This window comes from Calypte anna, chromosome W (genome assembly GCF_003957555.1).
Source record: "Calypte anna isolate BGI_N300 chromosome W, bCalAnn1_v1.p, whole genome shotgun sequence".
In the NCBI taxonomy this organism is placed as follows: Eukaryota; Metazoa; Chordata; class Aves; order Apodiformes; family Trochilidae; genus Calypte; species Calypte anna.
In genome coordinates, this window is record NC_044276.1 from 21,899,081 (window position 1) to 21,915,050 (window position 15,970).

General features: G+C 50.2%; 1 long non-coding RNA gene across 1 annotated transcript in view; it reads left to right on the top strand.

The window, feature by feature from the left end:
- Positions 1 to 15,970, top strand: part of LOC115600070 — a 308,606-nt gene that overhangs the window by 91,117 nt on the left and 201,519 nt on the right. The gene's annotated exons all lie outside the window — the stretch shown is intronic.

Consider the following 15,970-nt stretch of genomic DNA (forward strand, 5'->3'; position numbering starts at 1 on the left):
GGGCATCCTGGCAGAAGGACCTTTCACAACTGGGACATGGAGCCACAGGGGCAAGGGCCAGAATCATTGCAGTCTCTCCTTGGTTTCTCCTGCAGTCGGGCAGCCTGGTAGGCAGGGCGACAGAGGAGGAGACAGCTTGCCAGCCATGCCGGCTGCCTCTCCTCAGGAAGGATGTGGCACCCAGGCATGCACTCACAGCTCAGCCCTCAGGAGCTGCCAGCACTTGCTGTCAGAAGCCACGTCCCCCTCCAGCTGCACACTCCACACCTTTAGGCAGGGGCAGAGACAAGGCTGCCAGCACCTGCTGCAAGCTGCCTCCTCTGCCAGCAGCAACCTTTGCCAGAGGCAGAAACACAGCCAGCAGCGCTGCAAACAGTGGCCCCCAAGAGGTTGTCTCCTCTGCCCGGGGCACATGGGGTGACTGGGGCACATCTGCCAGGGTGGAGAGCTGGAAGCCTTCCCTGCACAGCCCTGGAGCCTCTGCCCCAGCTGGAAAGGGGACAGCCTGGCACGTCCCCAGTGAGCCCCAGGACAAGGTTGGGGTTGAAAACAAGGTTTTCACTGTGCGATGGCAATGCTGCAAGCAGCCAGCAGCACGGCAGGACCGGGCGATACCAAGAAGAGCACATGAAGTCTAGGTGAAAAAGAGAAAAATCCTGACAGGATTAACTCCTGTAAGGAGAGTGGATCAGGCCAAGCTGTTTGTGTGAATTTACTTTATGTAGAATTAAGACTTGCAATATATGCTAATGAATTTGTATTCATAACTAGTAGAATTCAGGGTTAAACTGAGAAAGAAGTGAACAAAGCAGCTGAGACACGTCACTTTCCCACTAGAACAATGTAACCAATACAAGGTCCTCATGGGATTAACTTCTATCTCGGAAATAATTAAAAGTGTAAGTCTTTTTTTTTCTGTAACTCTTTTTCTTAAAACAAGTCTTGTTCTTAAAACAAGACACTGCCAAGGCCATTCAGGTGCCAGCTGGGCACCAAAGGATGTGAACATCCGCACAAGAAGAACATAAAGATATCACCACCAACGGATAAGAAGAAAGTTCTGTCTGCTATCGCCTTGTAACAATATAATGAAGTCAGCAAGAACTGAGAATGTAACGATGTTGTAACCTCCCCTTTTACTGTATATATACCCTAACCCCTTTTCCCTTAACCCTTGGAACTCTTTGTCCAGCCCGAGCTGGGAGTTCCCCGGATCCGAAAATAAATACCTTTGCTGTTTAAAGACTCAAAACTCTGTCTCTAAACAGTTTTGCTTGGCTTCATTTTTGGTGACCGCGGCAAGACTGGACTCTGTTGTTCCATGATCCAGGGGGGCCCGGGGACACTTTAGGGGCCTTCCTGACGAATTCTGTCGGATAAGCCTCCCCTACTCCCTTGGCTCCTATGCGGCGATGGACATCAGACCTTCCTCATACTTAAAAGGTATTATTTTTTATATTTGTTTGGGTTTCGAGGCCTCTAGGAAGGGGGGTTAGAGTCCCCCAGTGGGTTAGAGTCCCCCGGGAGGTTAGAGTCCCTCCGGGAGGTTTGGGTTCCTCAGAATTCACAGGGACGCGGGGGGACGCCCCCAGGCTGATGAATTGGAGTCCAGTCTAGCTCTGAGTTCATCCCTCTCCGGGGTTCAAGTCCCCAGGAGAACTGAAGTTCATTCACAGCAGTGGGAAGCTACACTCTCTGTGTTGTATTGTGTTGATAAAGGGTTTTTTGGTGTGGTTCATCTGATCATATGGTGATTGATGATTATGTTGTACTGCTGTATTGCTTGTAAGTAATCTAAGTGTTTTTGGTAATTACGCGTCCCTATCGAAGGAAAGTTTTACAGCTTTATCTTCGGGGGGGTTGCAGGGAGTCTTTTGCCGCAACACCGGCAGGTATTCGTGGTTAATAGCGGCATCTTGTGACCGTAGGCGGTAAAGCAACGTGAAAGGTTTTGCGTAAAAATTTACCCGTGCAAACTTCTGACTGAAAGTGCGTGTGTGTGCGTGAAAGTGAGAGACTGAGACGCAATTTAATTGCGAAGCGAGTGCGGAGTCCCGATTTGCGTTTCCGTGTCACCCGCGAGGGGGCCGGCCAGAGACGGACGAAGCGATTGGTGTGAATCTGGATTGTTAAAACAAAATAAGAGGTGTGCTTGAATACTAGAATAAGTTGAGTAAGGTGTTGAAATTGTAAGTTGCTGAAATCTGAATAGAATTTGGTAATCCAGAAAGGGTCCCACAGTTGTAACCTCTTGATTAGGCATAATGGGGACTGAACAGAGTAAGGAAATTAATGCTAAAACCCCCTTGGGATGCATTTTGGAAAGAACTTGGTGGAATTCTGGGGGGGAAATATAAGGAAAAAGACGCTTGTGAAATATTGACAAGATTGGTGGCCTCTGTATAAATTAGGTGATGGGGAAAAATGGCCACCACACAAAGTTTAAACTAGAATACCATCCTACAACTTTTCCTGTTTCTCCGTAGAAAGGAAAAGTGGGATAAAGTAATAGATGCAGACATGTTCTTTACCTTAAGGGATAAACCGGAATGGCAAAAAGATAATGGAAAAAATGTAACACCCCAAGATCCCTTTGTTTTAGCACTAGAACAGGATCAGAAAAACAGCAAGCCAGAGGAACGCTGTTGTGATGCTTGTAGCATAGGGAAACGATGCCTTCAGCTGAAAGAAAAAAAAAATAGTGAAGCGGAAAGTACCATTAGCCTCCAAGAATATCAGCCTCTTCCGCCAGGATGTGGAGTACCGCTGCCAATGTCAGCAGTAAATTCAACTCCACAGCTTCCAGAGGCAAATGCTAGAGTCCAAAGCTTCCAGATGCTAGAGGTAGAGGGCGTGGTTATCCCATGAGAGGGAGAGGAAGGTTCCAGCGAAATAATGGAGTCCCAAATCAATGCTTTTATTGCCACCAAATGGGACACTGGCAACGAGAATGCCTTAAATTAAAAAGAGAACTTGGAGGGGCATCTGTTGTTCCGGTTGCTCATGACACTGGTAACTGAAGGGGACCGGTGGGTCATTCCCTAGCAGACCCGCTGGTTAAAATAGAGCTAGGGGAAGGTAAAAAGGAACTAGATTTCTTAATTGACACTGGAGCTACCTATTCAGTCTTAAATCAAGAATTAATACCAAAATCTGATGAATTTGTACATGTTGTGGGGGCGACAGGCCAGGCAGAAAAGGCTTTCTTCTTGAAATCTCTTAAATACAAAATTGGGAAACAGATGGGGATTCATCAATTCTTATACTTCCTTAATTCTCCAAAACCTCTGCTAGGGAGAGACTTTTTAGAGAATTTAGGGGCTGTAATAAAATTTGATAAAGATAAACTTGAACTCCAGGTAAACGACGAACAATTCATAACTGCCCTAAGTTGTGTTAAACTGGAATCTGATAATCATAACATCAACCGAATCACAAACAGAACATATCCATCAGTGTGGGCAATTGATATACCTGGAAAATCAAAATAGGCTGCCCCCATCGTTATCAAATTAATACCAGGGGCTAAACCAGTAAACAGAAAATAATACCCCCTGAGGCTGGAAGATAGGAAGGGAATCGAGCCATTGATCGAGAGGTTTTTAGAATTAGGGCTATTGATAGAAAGTGAACCAGATTTCAATACACCAGTATTACCAGTCAAGAAACCAAATGGAATTTACAGACTGGTACAGGATTTAAGGGCTGTAAATGAGATTACTAAGACTCTACATCCAGTGGTACCTAATCCTTATACACTCTTGACCAAACTAAAAGATAATCTGATCTGGTTTACAGTGTTAGATTTGAAAGATGCATTTTTCTACCTTACCTTAGCCCCAGAAAGCCAAAAGTTTTTTGCCTTCGAATGGGAGTTTGTTGGTAAAGGGAGAAAAACACAACTAACCTGGACGGTGTTACCTCAAGGTTATAACAATTGTCCTACAATATTTGGAAATCAATTGGCCAAAGTATTGGAACAGTGGGAGCGGCCACAGGGAGAGGGCACCCTTCTACAATATGTGGATGACTTACTGATAGCAACTGAAACAGGAGAACAGTGTGTTGAGTGGACAATCTCGTTAAATTTCTTGGGTTTAAACGGTTATCAAGTCTCCCAACAGAAAGCACAGCTGGTGCAAGAAAAGGTGGTCTACCTAGGATACGAGATCTCTGGAGGACAGCGATCCCTAGGAACAGCGAGGAAAGAAGCCATCTGCCAGATGCCCAGGCCTGAAACGGTGAGAGACCTGAGAGCCTTCCTGGGAATGACAGGTTGGTGTCGCCTGTGGATATACCAGTACAGCATTCTTGCTAAACCCCTCTATGATTTGTTGAAAGAGTCTGAATATATTCTGCTCTGGACTCCCACGGCAGAAACAGCCTATAAAAGACTGAAACAAGAACTAATGAAAGCCCCAGTATTAGGCCTACCCGATGTAACAAAACCATTTTGGCTGTTCTCACATGAACGCCAGGGAATGGCCCTGGGAGTCCTGGCTCAACAATTGGGACCATACAAAAGGGCTGTGGCTTACTTCTCTAAGCAACTAGACGAAGTAAGAAAAGGATGGCCCATATGCCTGAAGGCAGTGGCTGCAGTAATCATAAACATAGAAGAGGCCAGAAAATTCACTATGGGCCAGAAAATGACTGTATTGGTGTCCCACACTGTATCAGCAGTACTGGAACAGAAAGGTGGCCATTGGCTGTCACCCTCTCGGTTCCTGAAGAACCAGGCAATTTTAGTTGAATCAGATGGCATAACCATTCAAGTGACTAATGTTGTCAACCCAGCATCATTCCTAGAAGGAGGAGTGTCAGCAGAGCCAATTGAGCATGACTGTCTAGAAACAATCGAGGCTGTGTATTCCAGTCGTCCGGATCTCAAGGAAGAGCCACTCGAAGGGGCAGATGACTGGTTCTCGGATGGCAGTAGCTTTGTAAAGCAGGGAGTAAGGATGGCTGGCTACGCAGTAACTACAACAGAGCAGGTAATTTAATCAAATCCCATGCCTGTGGGAACTTCAGCACAGAAGGCCGAACTAATAGCTCTTACCCGAGCCCTCGAGCTGGCAAAAGGGAAAAGAATTAATATATATGGACGGACTCTAAGTATGCTTTCTCCGTCGTGCATGCCCATGGGGCAATCTGGAAGGAGCGAGGACTGCTGACTGCCCAGGGAAGACCCATAAAATATGCAGCAGAAATCCTACAGTTGCTGGAGGCTGTTCAGCTCCCAACCCAAGTGGCCATAATGCATTGCAAGGGGCACCTGAAAGGTAACACCGTTCCAGAAATAGGTAATAGAGCGGCAGATGCAGAAGCTAAACTAGCTGCTGCAAGAGCCAACGATTTAGTATTGGCCCTGGTACCAGAAGAATTGGATACTAATTTTCAACCAGAGTACCAGGAATCAGACCATAAGTGGATACAAAGAAACAAAGGTAAAATGTTAGATAGTGGATGGGATCAGCTAGAAACAGGACAACTAGTGCTGCCAGAGAAATTAGTATGGCAATTTGTAAAAACAGAACATGACAAGGCCCACTGGGGATTAGATCCTCTTTATCAGTATTTAAAAGTTAGAATAGAAGGACCAAAGCTATTCACAGCAGTAAAACAGGTCACATCCCAATGTGAATGCTGTTTGAAAAATAATCCAAACACTGGAACAAAGGTACACCAGGGAGTAATTGATAGAGGAACATTCCCAGGGGAAGTGTGGCAGATAGATTTCTCTGAACTCCTAAGGAAAGGGGGGTATAAGTACCTCTTGGTTTTGACTGATACATTTTCTGGGTGGCCTGAAGCGTTCCCATGCAGAACAAACAAAGAAAGAGAAGTAACTAAAGTCTTGTTTAATGAAATCATTCCGAGGTTCGGGGTGCCTAGGAGCATCTCCTCGGACAGAGGCTCGCACTTTTGTGCTAAAATTGTACGAGCAATAAGTAAGGCACTGCAAATCAAATGGCAATTGCACAAGCCTTATAGACCTCAAGCTAGTGGGCAAGTAGAAAAGATGAATCATCTTATCAAACAACAAATTGCAAAAATATGCCAGGAAACTAACTTGCAGTGGTACCAAGCCTTACCTATTGCTCTGATCAGACTAAGGCTGAAGCCCCACTCAAAAGAAAAACTGAGCCCGTTTGAAATTTTATATGGGAGACCTTATGCCATGCAGACTGTAAATAGTGAGGCTGTAGATCAAATAGGTAATCAATATGTGTATGATTATGTTATAGCTGTGGGGAAACACTTTGATAAAAATGCCATGGTGGTGATGGATCACCAACCTAAGCAACCTGATTGTAAACTGCATCCTTTTAATCCTGGTGATTGGGTATATGTTCAGAATCTTTTAGGGAAACCTCTGCAAGAGAAATGGGAAGGACCCTTTCAAGTGTTGCTCACCACCTTCACTGCAGTCCGAATTAAGGAGAGACCCACCTGGATCCACTACTCCCGAGTCAAGAGGGCCCCTGAACAGTGCCAAGAACGTTCCTGAAGGAGCTTGACATTATCAACTGTCGACCTTTAGTGTTGATGCTTGGACTCTGGATAAGTATGAGCTTATCACGAAACATTGCCCAGGGATGGCCATGGTCGGGTGCACGAATAGTCAAGGCACTACCATGGGTTGGAACACCACGCGTGGCATTACACCCCGAGTCTGGCTTAAACATTCACGTGCTACGTAAAAACCAGCTGTATGAGCAAAAAGACTGGAGTCAAAACAAAGGCCAGTTAGACTCCTTAACAGGGGAAGAAGGGGATGAAATCCAGATAGGGTGTAAGAGTAATACCGTGAAAAGACAGGAAGGTGAACTAATCAAATTAACTGTGAAAGCTTTGAGACCTGTGTCACTTAAGCATAACCTGGGACCTGGGATATGGGTCAGAAGGAAGGGACCAGCCTCTTGTACCTGGGAAGGGGACAAAGAAAAGGAAAGGTACGAAGCTCAGTGTGAAGTAAAGATAATACTGGAACATCCAATCGCAGTCACATGTGTATGGTCTAGCAAATACGGAGCTGCTTCTGACCAGTTTCTTATAAAACTCACTGAGCCTTCTAATGCTAAGGTACCTAGTAAAAAGACTGCGAAGACTCCTCTTCCAAGCTGCAACAGAACATACAATTTGACCCAGGTAGGGCCTCAAGTGGTTAGGCAATCAAATGAGTTGAAGTTATTGTTAGATCCTACATATTCCTTGAAGAAAATTCAAGTAAATATCCAAACAAACATTACTCAGCTCCGACAGGAATGCCAGCCCTTTATACAGCAAAGCCTTAAGGGCTGGAAGGCGTGTTTGGCAGCCAGATCACGCCCTAGGCGTGTGCAACGAGATGTAACTGGATGGTTTGGCACTGGACTGGGGGTACTGAACACCATAGACCAAGAAGTATTGGTAAACAAATTAAGTGCCATCACTTCCCATTTGGGGGAACTCAAAGTGCCTTTGAGATCATCCATACTTAGCCTAGCAGAAACACAGTCACTAGCAACTAAATTACTGACCCTAGTGGCTAATCACACCACTGAAGACCTTTTAAAGCTTGCAGAGTACACTCAAACACAGCAGTGGGTACAAACAGTAGCTGCAGGAATTCTGAGGGAAGGAACATCCGGAACACTACCCCAAGAAATAAAAGAAATGATAGCGAGAGATAGCTCTACGACCCAATTCGAGGAGGATCATCAGGCATGGTGGAAACTTGTGAATTTTACTTACTCACAAGGTGAGCAAATCGAGGCCTACGTGCTCGCTATCAGTGCTGCCAAGGAGAAAGTCATCTTCCCTGTCCTGACCTTAGGAACTGTGCATCAGAATGTTGTAATTCGACCCATAGGCCATAATGTTTGGGCAAGTTTTGATCACTCCAGGAGTAAGTGGCAATCAATCAGTACAGAAGCCTGTATTCCTAAAGAACAACTTGGATATATTTGTGAAAATGCAGTCATAGAAAATGAAGATTTGTGCTTAGATACTGAAGATAGAGTGTGTACCTTTGAAATGTTTCCCCATAATGACAACCGATCACAGGTTTACTATGTAGGAAATGGCTGTGCATGTATTAGAACATTATGCCTTCGTATATTCATTGATTATTGTCCTGAGATAGCGAATGGTACAAATTTATGTGTGTGTAATTTTTCTAGAATTGTAGGCTGTGATTTTGATTATTCTGTTCCTATAACCACTATGCAATTGATTGAAGCTGAATATACTCTGTATCATAATGTACCACATTTACAGATAGGTATGAATATTAATCTTCTTAAGGCAATGCTTATACACCCTGATATAGAACAATTAGTCCGTGAAGTTAATAGAACTACACAACGCATGCTTTGGCAAGTAACACATGATTCAAAAGGTATACAGCAGGTGCTAACAAAGATAGAACAAGTAGGGAAGCGTCATGGGTGGGATATCTTTACAGGATATTCCCCTGCGACTACGCAAGCACTCCATTACCTGATATACCCTCTAATAGTCATGGTAGTGATGATTCTCATGTTCTCCTTCTTCAGTGTGTAGCTATACTACAAACTGAATAATATAGTCAAAAGGATCTGAGTAATGTGGACAATGATTCAAAGGCATGAGAACCTTCCCTTGGAACTTGACGAAAGAATTCGTAAGTTCTAAGGAAAGGGGGGAATGAAAAAGAGAAAAGATCCTGACAGGATTAACTCCTGTAAGGAGAGTGGGTCAGGCCAAGCTGTTTGTGTAAAGAAGCGAACAAAGCAGCTGAGACAAGGATTAACTTCTGTCTCGAGATAAGTAGGAGACACTGGGGGAGTGCAAACACCTGCACGGAAGACAGGATGAGGCTGAGGCTGCCATAACCAGCAGATAAGGGGAAGATAATGGCAAGGGTCCAATTATCCTCTATAACAAGAGGATGATGTCATCGAAAGCAAGAAAGGTAAAAAGTTCAACCCTGAGGAAGACTTCATTACTTCATCTGAAGACCCCCAAAGACCCCGAGACATATCCCCAAAAAGACGACTCCGCCCAGACTCCGCCTGTTATGAATATGTATGTAAGGATGATGTAAGCTCCCCTTTTAATGTATAAATATCCTAACCCTTTCCCTTAACCCTTGGAACTCTTTGTCCAGCGCGAGCTGGGGGTTCCTCGGATCCGAAAATAAATACCTTTGCTGTTTAAAGGCTCAAAACTTTGTCTCTAAACAGTTTTGCTGGCCTTTTCCGGCTTCACAGACACATTACCAGTAGAAATAGGTATGCTACAGATTTCCACTGTTTAAATGTGGTCAAAACAGTTTGGTATCTAAGACTGTCAGCACCTGCACAGTTACACATTCTCTCATACTCCTCCTTCTGTGTGTAAAGAGGTAAACCAGAAACATAAAAAGGGATAAGAGCCTTCTGCTTCTTTTCCCCTTTCTGTAAAAAGCATCCTTCAGGATAAAGAGAACTGGAAACAAAGCAACTTTGTTATCTTCTGTTTCTGCTCTCAGAAGATCAGATGTGATTGTTTTGAACTAAGAAACATGCAAGGAACACTTTCATTCCTCACAATAACTGTTCCCACAGCAGGGAATAAAAGCTCCATCAGTCAGTAGGGCTTTGCAAAGAGCACACAAGAACTCATCAGGGATGGGATCATCAGAAGAGGTGGATGAAGAGGATGGCTCCTTGGACAAACAGAAATGCTTTTCCTTCTTTCCTCTGGCATATGCTTCCCTGGAAGCAGGATGGGGAAGGAAAAAGACAAAAGTTCAAGACAGGCACAAGGAAAAATTTTCCAAGCTTTGGATTTTGTCAAAGGAAGTAAGAGATGGAATTTTGGGGTGGAATTTTATACTGGAAAGCCCAGTATCTCGCAGCCCAGGAGACCATATTTCTTCTTGGAACCTAGGACACATTGCTGGCTCATGAGCAACTTGGTGCCCACCAGGACCCCTCCCAGCCTGTGCTGAAGGTACAGAGAGGATCCAAAGCTGTGTCATTAGATACAGATTATTTAAGTTGGCAGAGTGGAGGGCATGAAGAAGCAGTAGTGGAGGGGCTGGGGAAACTGAAAAGCTATTAGACAACGTTTTCTGTCAGAAATGATAGAAATGAGGGACAGGCATCAGTGACAATGTCGACATTCAATAAAAAAGCAAAACAATTACCAAATGGGCCACTGAGACATTTCGCTTCACTGCTTGATAGGAGCTGGAAGTACATCAAGAATAAATTCACTCAAGTGATTTTTTTGTTGGTGGTGATTTTCACAGCTGAATCAGACACAGAAATGCACTCAACAGGCAGCTGAAAGAAACTCCACCCCCAAGTTACCTACAAATAGGACTGCGTGGGGATACCAAATTCAGAATAAAGCAGGCTTAATATTAAACAATGTCTTTCTTCCAGTAACAAAAGAAAGAATTTGGTGCCTTGTAACAGGTGCTGGGGCCACAAAGTGAGCACGTTATGCTACTGCCGATTTTCCTCTCAGAACTACAGGATGTTGGGACACCTGAAACATCACAGGTGTGCGTGGGAAAGCTACTGGCTGCCTTTTCCTCATGAAAATAGGGACAGAAGAGGGAAAATATATTCCAGCACACTCCACCTCCAACCACCAACCAACCAACATAGGTATTCTTACCTCTAAAACTCCTCCTCTACAATGACAGTCAGCAACCCCGCTTCTTCCCGTGACACTCCACTCCTCCTCAGAGCCAGGGACTGCAGGAAGGCTCAGCCAGGGCTGATCTCCTCCCCCCTGGGAACAGCTCCCTGAGCTGACACACAACCCCATCTCCATGCTGGCAGGAATGGGTGCCTGAGGGCTCCCTGTGGCAGGGCCGACTCAAGAGGGAGCTCCACGGCTCTTCCAAGCACCCGATGGATGTGGATTCTGAGGAGCAGGTGGCAGCTGGTGGGAAAGGAGCAGAGGGGAACAGCAGCCCAGCAAGGAGCAGGAGGAAAGGGGGATGGGCTGCTGGGCTGCCTGATTTTCTATAAGCTGTGGGCAGGAGATGGGAAGAAATAGTGATCCCTCTCAGGTCCCTCAGGCTCACAGACCCTCCTTCTTTACTTCTCCAACTAGGACAGGTACCTTTGCTCCAATCAGTGGGAACCTCACCAGACCACCATCACCTCTCCAATAGGATGGACAGAGGCTCAGAACCTGCATCTGCCAGCTCCTCAGGACCCGTGCATGGACCCCGTGAGGTCCCATAAACTTGTGCACCTGCAGGTTCTTTAGATGATCACAAACCTCTTCTTCTCCCCCAGTGGGGGCTCCTTGGTTGTCCCCGGACCTGCTTTCCCCTGCTATGGCCTCTGCAATGAGGCAATGAGCACTTCCCAGAGGAGACTGAGGCAAACAAGTCCTGGAAAACCTCAGCATTCTCAATAATCTGTGGAGCTATGTCTGACATTTCCTTCAGGAGAGGGCCTCCATTTTCCTGGCTTCTCGTTTTATTCCCACTTACGTGCCTCTCAAAGATTTTCTTCTTGCTCTTTCCATCCCTTTGACCACAACAACCCCATGGGGGGCTCCAGGCTGGGCAGAGTGGCTGGAGAGCAGCCAGACAGAGAGGGACCTGGGAGTCTGGATTGACAGGAAGCAGAACAGGAGCCAGCAATGTGCTCGGGTGGCCAAGAAGGCCAATGGCATCCTGGCCTGGATCAGGACCAGCGTGGCCAGCAGGACCAGGGAAGGGATTCTGCCCCTGTACTCAGTGCTGGTGAGGCCACAGCTTGAGTCCTGTGTCCAGTTCTGGGCCCCTCAGCTCAGGAAGGAGATTGAGGTGCTGGAGAAGGTCCAGAGAAGAGCAAGGAGGCTGTGAAGTGATCCAGTCCCCTTTCAGTCCCCTCCCAGTACCATCCCAGTTCCTCCCAGTCCCCTCTCAGTTCCTGCCACTCCCCTCCCAGTTCCTCCAAGTCCCTCCCAGTCCCCTCCAAGTCCCCTCCCAGTCCCCTCCCAGTCCCTCCAAGACCTCTTCCAGTCCTCTCCCAGTCCCACCCAGTCCCTTCCCAGTCCCCACCCAGTTCCTCCCAGTCCCCTCCCAGTCCCTCCCAGTCCCCTCCCAGTTCATCCCAGTCCCCTCCCAGTCCCCTCCCAGTTCCTCCCAGTCCCCTCCCAGTCCCTCCCAGTCCCCTCCCAGTCCCCCACCAGTCCCCTCCCAGTTCCTCCCAGTCCCTCCCATTCCCCTCCCAGTCCCTCTGAGTCCCCTCCCAGTTGCTCCCAGTCCCCTCCCAGTCCCTTCCAGTCCCCTCCTAGTCAAATCCCAGTCTTTCCCAGTCCCTCCCAGTCCCCTCCCAGTTGCTTTGTCTCTAAACAGTTTTGCTGGCCTTTTCCGGCTTCACAGACACATTACCAGTAGAAATAGGTATGCTACAGATTTCCACTGTTTAAATGTGGTCAAAACAGTTTGGTATCTAAGACTGTCAGCACCTGCACAGTTACACACTCTGCTCATACTCATACTGGGAGGGACTGGGAGGTACGGGGAGGGGACTGGGAGGAACTGGGTGGGAACTGGGAGGGACTAGGAGAGGACTGGGTGCAACTGGGAGGGGACTGGGAGGAGACTGGGAGTGGACTGGGAAGAGCTGAGAGGGACTGGGAGGGGACTGGGAGGAACTGGGAGGTGATTTGGAAGGTACTGGGATGGGACTGGGAGGGATTGGGAGGGGACTGGTATAGACTGGGAGGGGACTGGGAGGGGACTGGTAAAGACTGGGAGGGGAGTGGGAGGAACTGGGACGGGACTGGGAGGGAATGGGAGGGTACTGAGAGGGGACTGGGAGGAACTGGGATGGGACTGGGAGGGGACTGGGAGGGGACTGGGAGGGACTGGGAAGGGACTGGGAGGGACTGGGTGGGGTCTGGGAGGGACTGGGAGGTGACTGAAAGGAACTGGGAGGGACTGGGAGCTTACTGGGAGGGGACTGGAAAGGACTGGGAGGAATTGAGAGGGGACTGGGAGAAGACTGGTGGGGAGTGGGAGGGGACTGGGAGGAACTGGGAGGGGACTGGGAGGGGACTGGGAGAGGACTGGTAGGGACTGGGAAGGGACTGGGAGGGAATTGGAGGGGACTGGGAGGGACTGGGAGGTGACTGAGAGGAACTCGGAGGGACTGGGAGGGACTGGGAGGAACTGGGAGGAACTAGAATGGGAGTTGGAGGAACTGGGAGGGGACTGGGAGGGTCTGGGAGGGATTGGGAGGAAGTGGGAGGAACTGGGAGGAGAGTGGGAGGAACTGTGAGGGGACTGGGGGAAGGTTTGAGGGGACTGGGAGGGGACTGGGAGGGACTGGGAGGTGACTGAGAGGAACTGGGAGGGACTGGGAGGGGACTGGGAGGAACTGGAAGGGGATTGGGAGGGACTGGGAGGAACTGAAAGGGGACTGGGAGGAACTGGAATGGGATTGGGAGGGACTGGGAGGAACTGGGAGGAACTGGAAGGGAAGTGGGAGGATCTTGGAGGGGACTGGGAGGGACTGGGAAGGACTGGGAGGCACTTGCAAAAAAGAGGGGAAAGAGAGTGGGAAGAACTGGGAGGGGATTGGGGGGGGACTCGGAGGGACTGGGAGGGGACTTGGAGGAACTGGGAGAGGACTGCGAGGGGAATGGGAGGAACTGGGAGAGGACTTGGGAGGGACTGGGAGGAGACTGGGAGGGACTGGGAGGGAAATGGGAGGGGATTGGGAGGGGACTTAGAGGGGACTGGGAGGAACTGGCAGGGTATTGGGAGGGACTGGGAGGGGACTGGGACAAACTGGGAGGGGACTGGGAGGGGACTTGAAGGGGACTGAGAGGAACTGGGAGGGGACTGGGATGGATTGGGAGAGGACTGGGAGGAACTGGGAGGGGATTGGGAGGGACTGGGAGGGACTAAGAGGGGAGTGGGATGAACTGGGAGGGGACTGGGAGAAGACTGGGAGGAACTGGGAGGAACTGGGAGGGGACTGGGAGGGACTGTGACGGGACTGGGAGGAACTGAGAGGGGACTGGGAGGGGACTGGGAGGAGCTGGGAGGGACTGGGAGGGGACTGGGAGGGGACTGGGAGGAACTGGGAAAAACTGGGAGGGGACTGGGAGGGGACTGGGAGGGATATGGAGAGGACTGGATGAATTGGGTGGGGACTAGGAGGGACTGGGAGGGGACTGGGAGGAACTGGGAGGGGACTGGGAGGGACTGGAAGGGATTGGGAGGGGACAGGGAGGGACTGGGAGGGGACTGGGAGGGAACTGGGAGGGGACTGGGAGGAACTGGGAGGAGACTTGGAGAGGAGTGGGAGGGACTGGGAGGGGACTGGGAGAAACTGGGAGGGGACTGGGAGGAAATGGGATGGGACTGGAAGGGGACTGGGAGGGGACTAGGACAGATTGGGAAGGGACTGGGAGGAACTGCGAGGGGACTGGGAGGGGAACTGGAGGGGACTGGGAGGGACTGGGAGGAATTGGGAGGGGACTGGGAGGGGACTGGGTGGGGACTGGGAGAGGACATGGAGGGGACTGGGAGGAAGTGGGAGGTGACTGGGAAAGGACTGGGAGGGGACTGGGAGGGACTGGGAGGCGACTGGGAGGAACTGGGAGGGGACTGGTTGGGACTGAGAGGGGACTGGGAGGGACTGGGAGGAACTGGGAGGGACTGGGAGGTACGGGGAGGGGACTGGGAGGAACTGGGTGGGAACTGGGAGGGACTAGGAGAGGACTGGGTTCAACTGGGAGGGGACTGGGAGGAGACTGGGAGTGGACTGGGAAGAGCTGAGAGGGACTGGGAGGGGACTGGGAGGAACTGGGAAAAACTGGGAGGGGACTGGGAGGCGACTGGGAGGGACTGGGAGGAACTGGGAGGAGACTGGGAGGGACTTGAAGGGGACTGGGAGGGGACTGGGGAGAAATGGGATGGGATTTGGAGGGGACTGGGAAGGGACTAGGATGGATTGGGAAGGGACTGGGAGGAACTGGGAGGGACTGGGAGGGATGTGGAGGGGACTGGGAGGAAGTGGGAGGTGACTGGGAAAGGACTGGGAGGAACTTTGAGGGGAGTGGGAGGGGAATGGGAGGGACTGGGAGGGACTGGGAGGAACTGGAAGGGGACTGGGTGGGGACTTGGAGGGACTGGGAGGAACTGGGAGGGGACTGGGAGGGACTGAGAGGGGACTGGAAGGGACTGGGAGGAACTGGGAGGAACTGGGAGGGACTGGGAGGTATGGGGAGGGGACTGGGAGGAACTGAGAGGGGACTGAGAGGGGACTGGGAGGGGACTGGAAGGTACTGGGGGAGAACTGGGAGGTGACTGAGAGGGGACTGGGAGGGACTGGAGGAGAACTGGGAGGGGACTGGGAGCAACTGGGAGGGGACTGGGAGGGACTGGGAAAGACTGGGATTTGACTAGGAGAGGACTGGAAGGGACTGGGAGGGGACTGGGAGGAACTGGGAGGGGACTGGGGGGGGACTTAGAGGGGACTTGAAGGTACTGGGGGAGAACTGGGAGGTGACAGAGAGGGGACTGGGAGGGACTGGGGGAGAACTGGGAGGGGACTGGGAGCAACTGGGAGGGGACTGGGAGGGACTGGGAAAGACTGGGATTTGACTAGGAGGGGACTGGAAGGGACTGGGAGGGGACTGGGAGCAACTGGGAGGGGACTGGGGGGGGACTTAGAGGGGACTGGGAGCAACTGGGAGGGGACTCAGAGGGACTGGGAGGGGAATGGGAGGGACTGGGAGGAAACTGGGAGGGGACTGGGAGGGGACTGGGAGGGGACTGCGAGGGACTGGGAGGGGACTGGGAGGAACTGGGAGGGGACTGGTGGGGGACTGGGAGGGGACTGCGAGGGACTGGGAGGGACTGGGAGGGGACTGGGAGGAACTGGGTGGGGACTGGGAAGGGACTGGGTGGGACTGGGAGAGGACTGGGAGGGGACTGGGAGGGGACTGGGAGGGGACTTGGAGGGGACTGGGAGGGACTTGGAGGAACTGG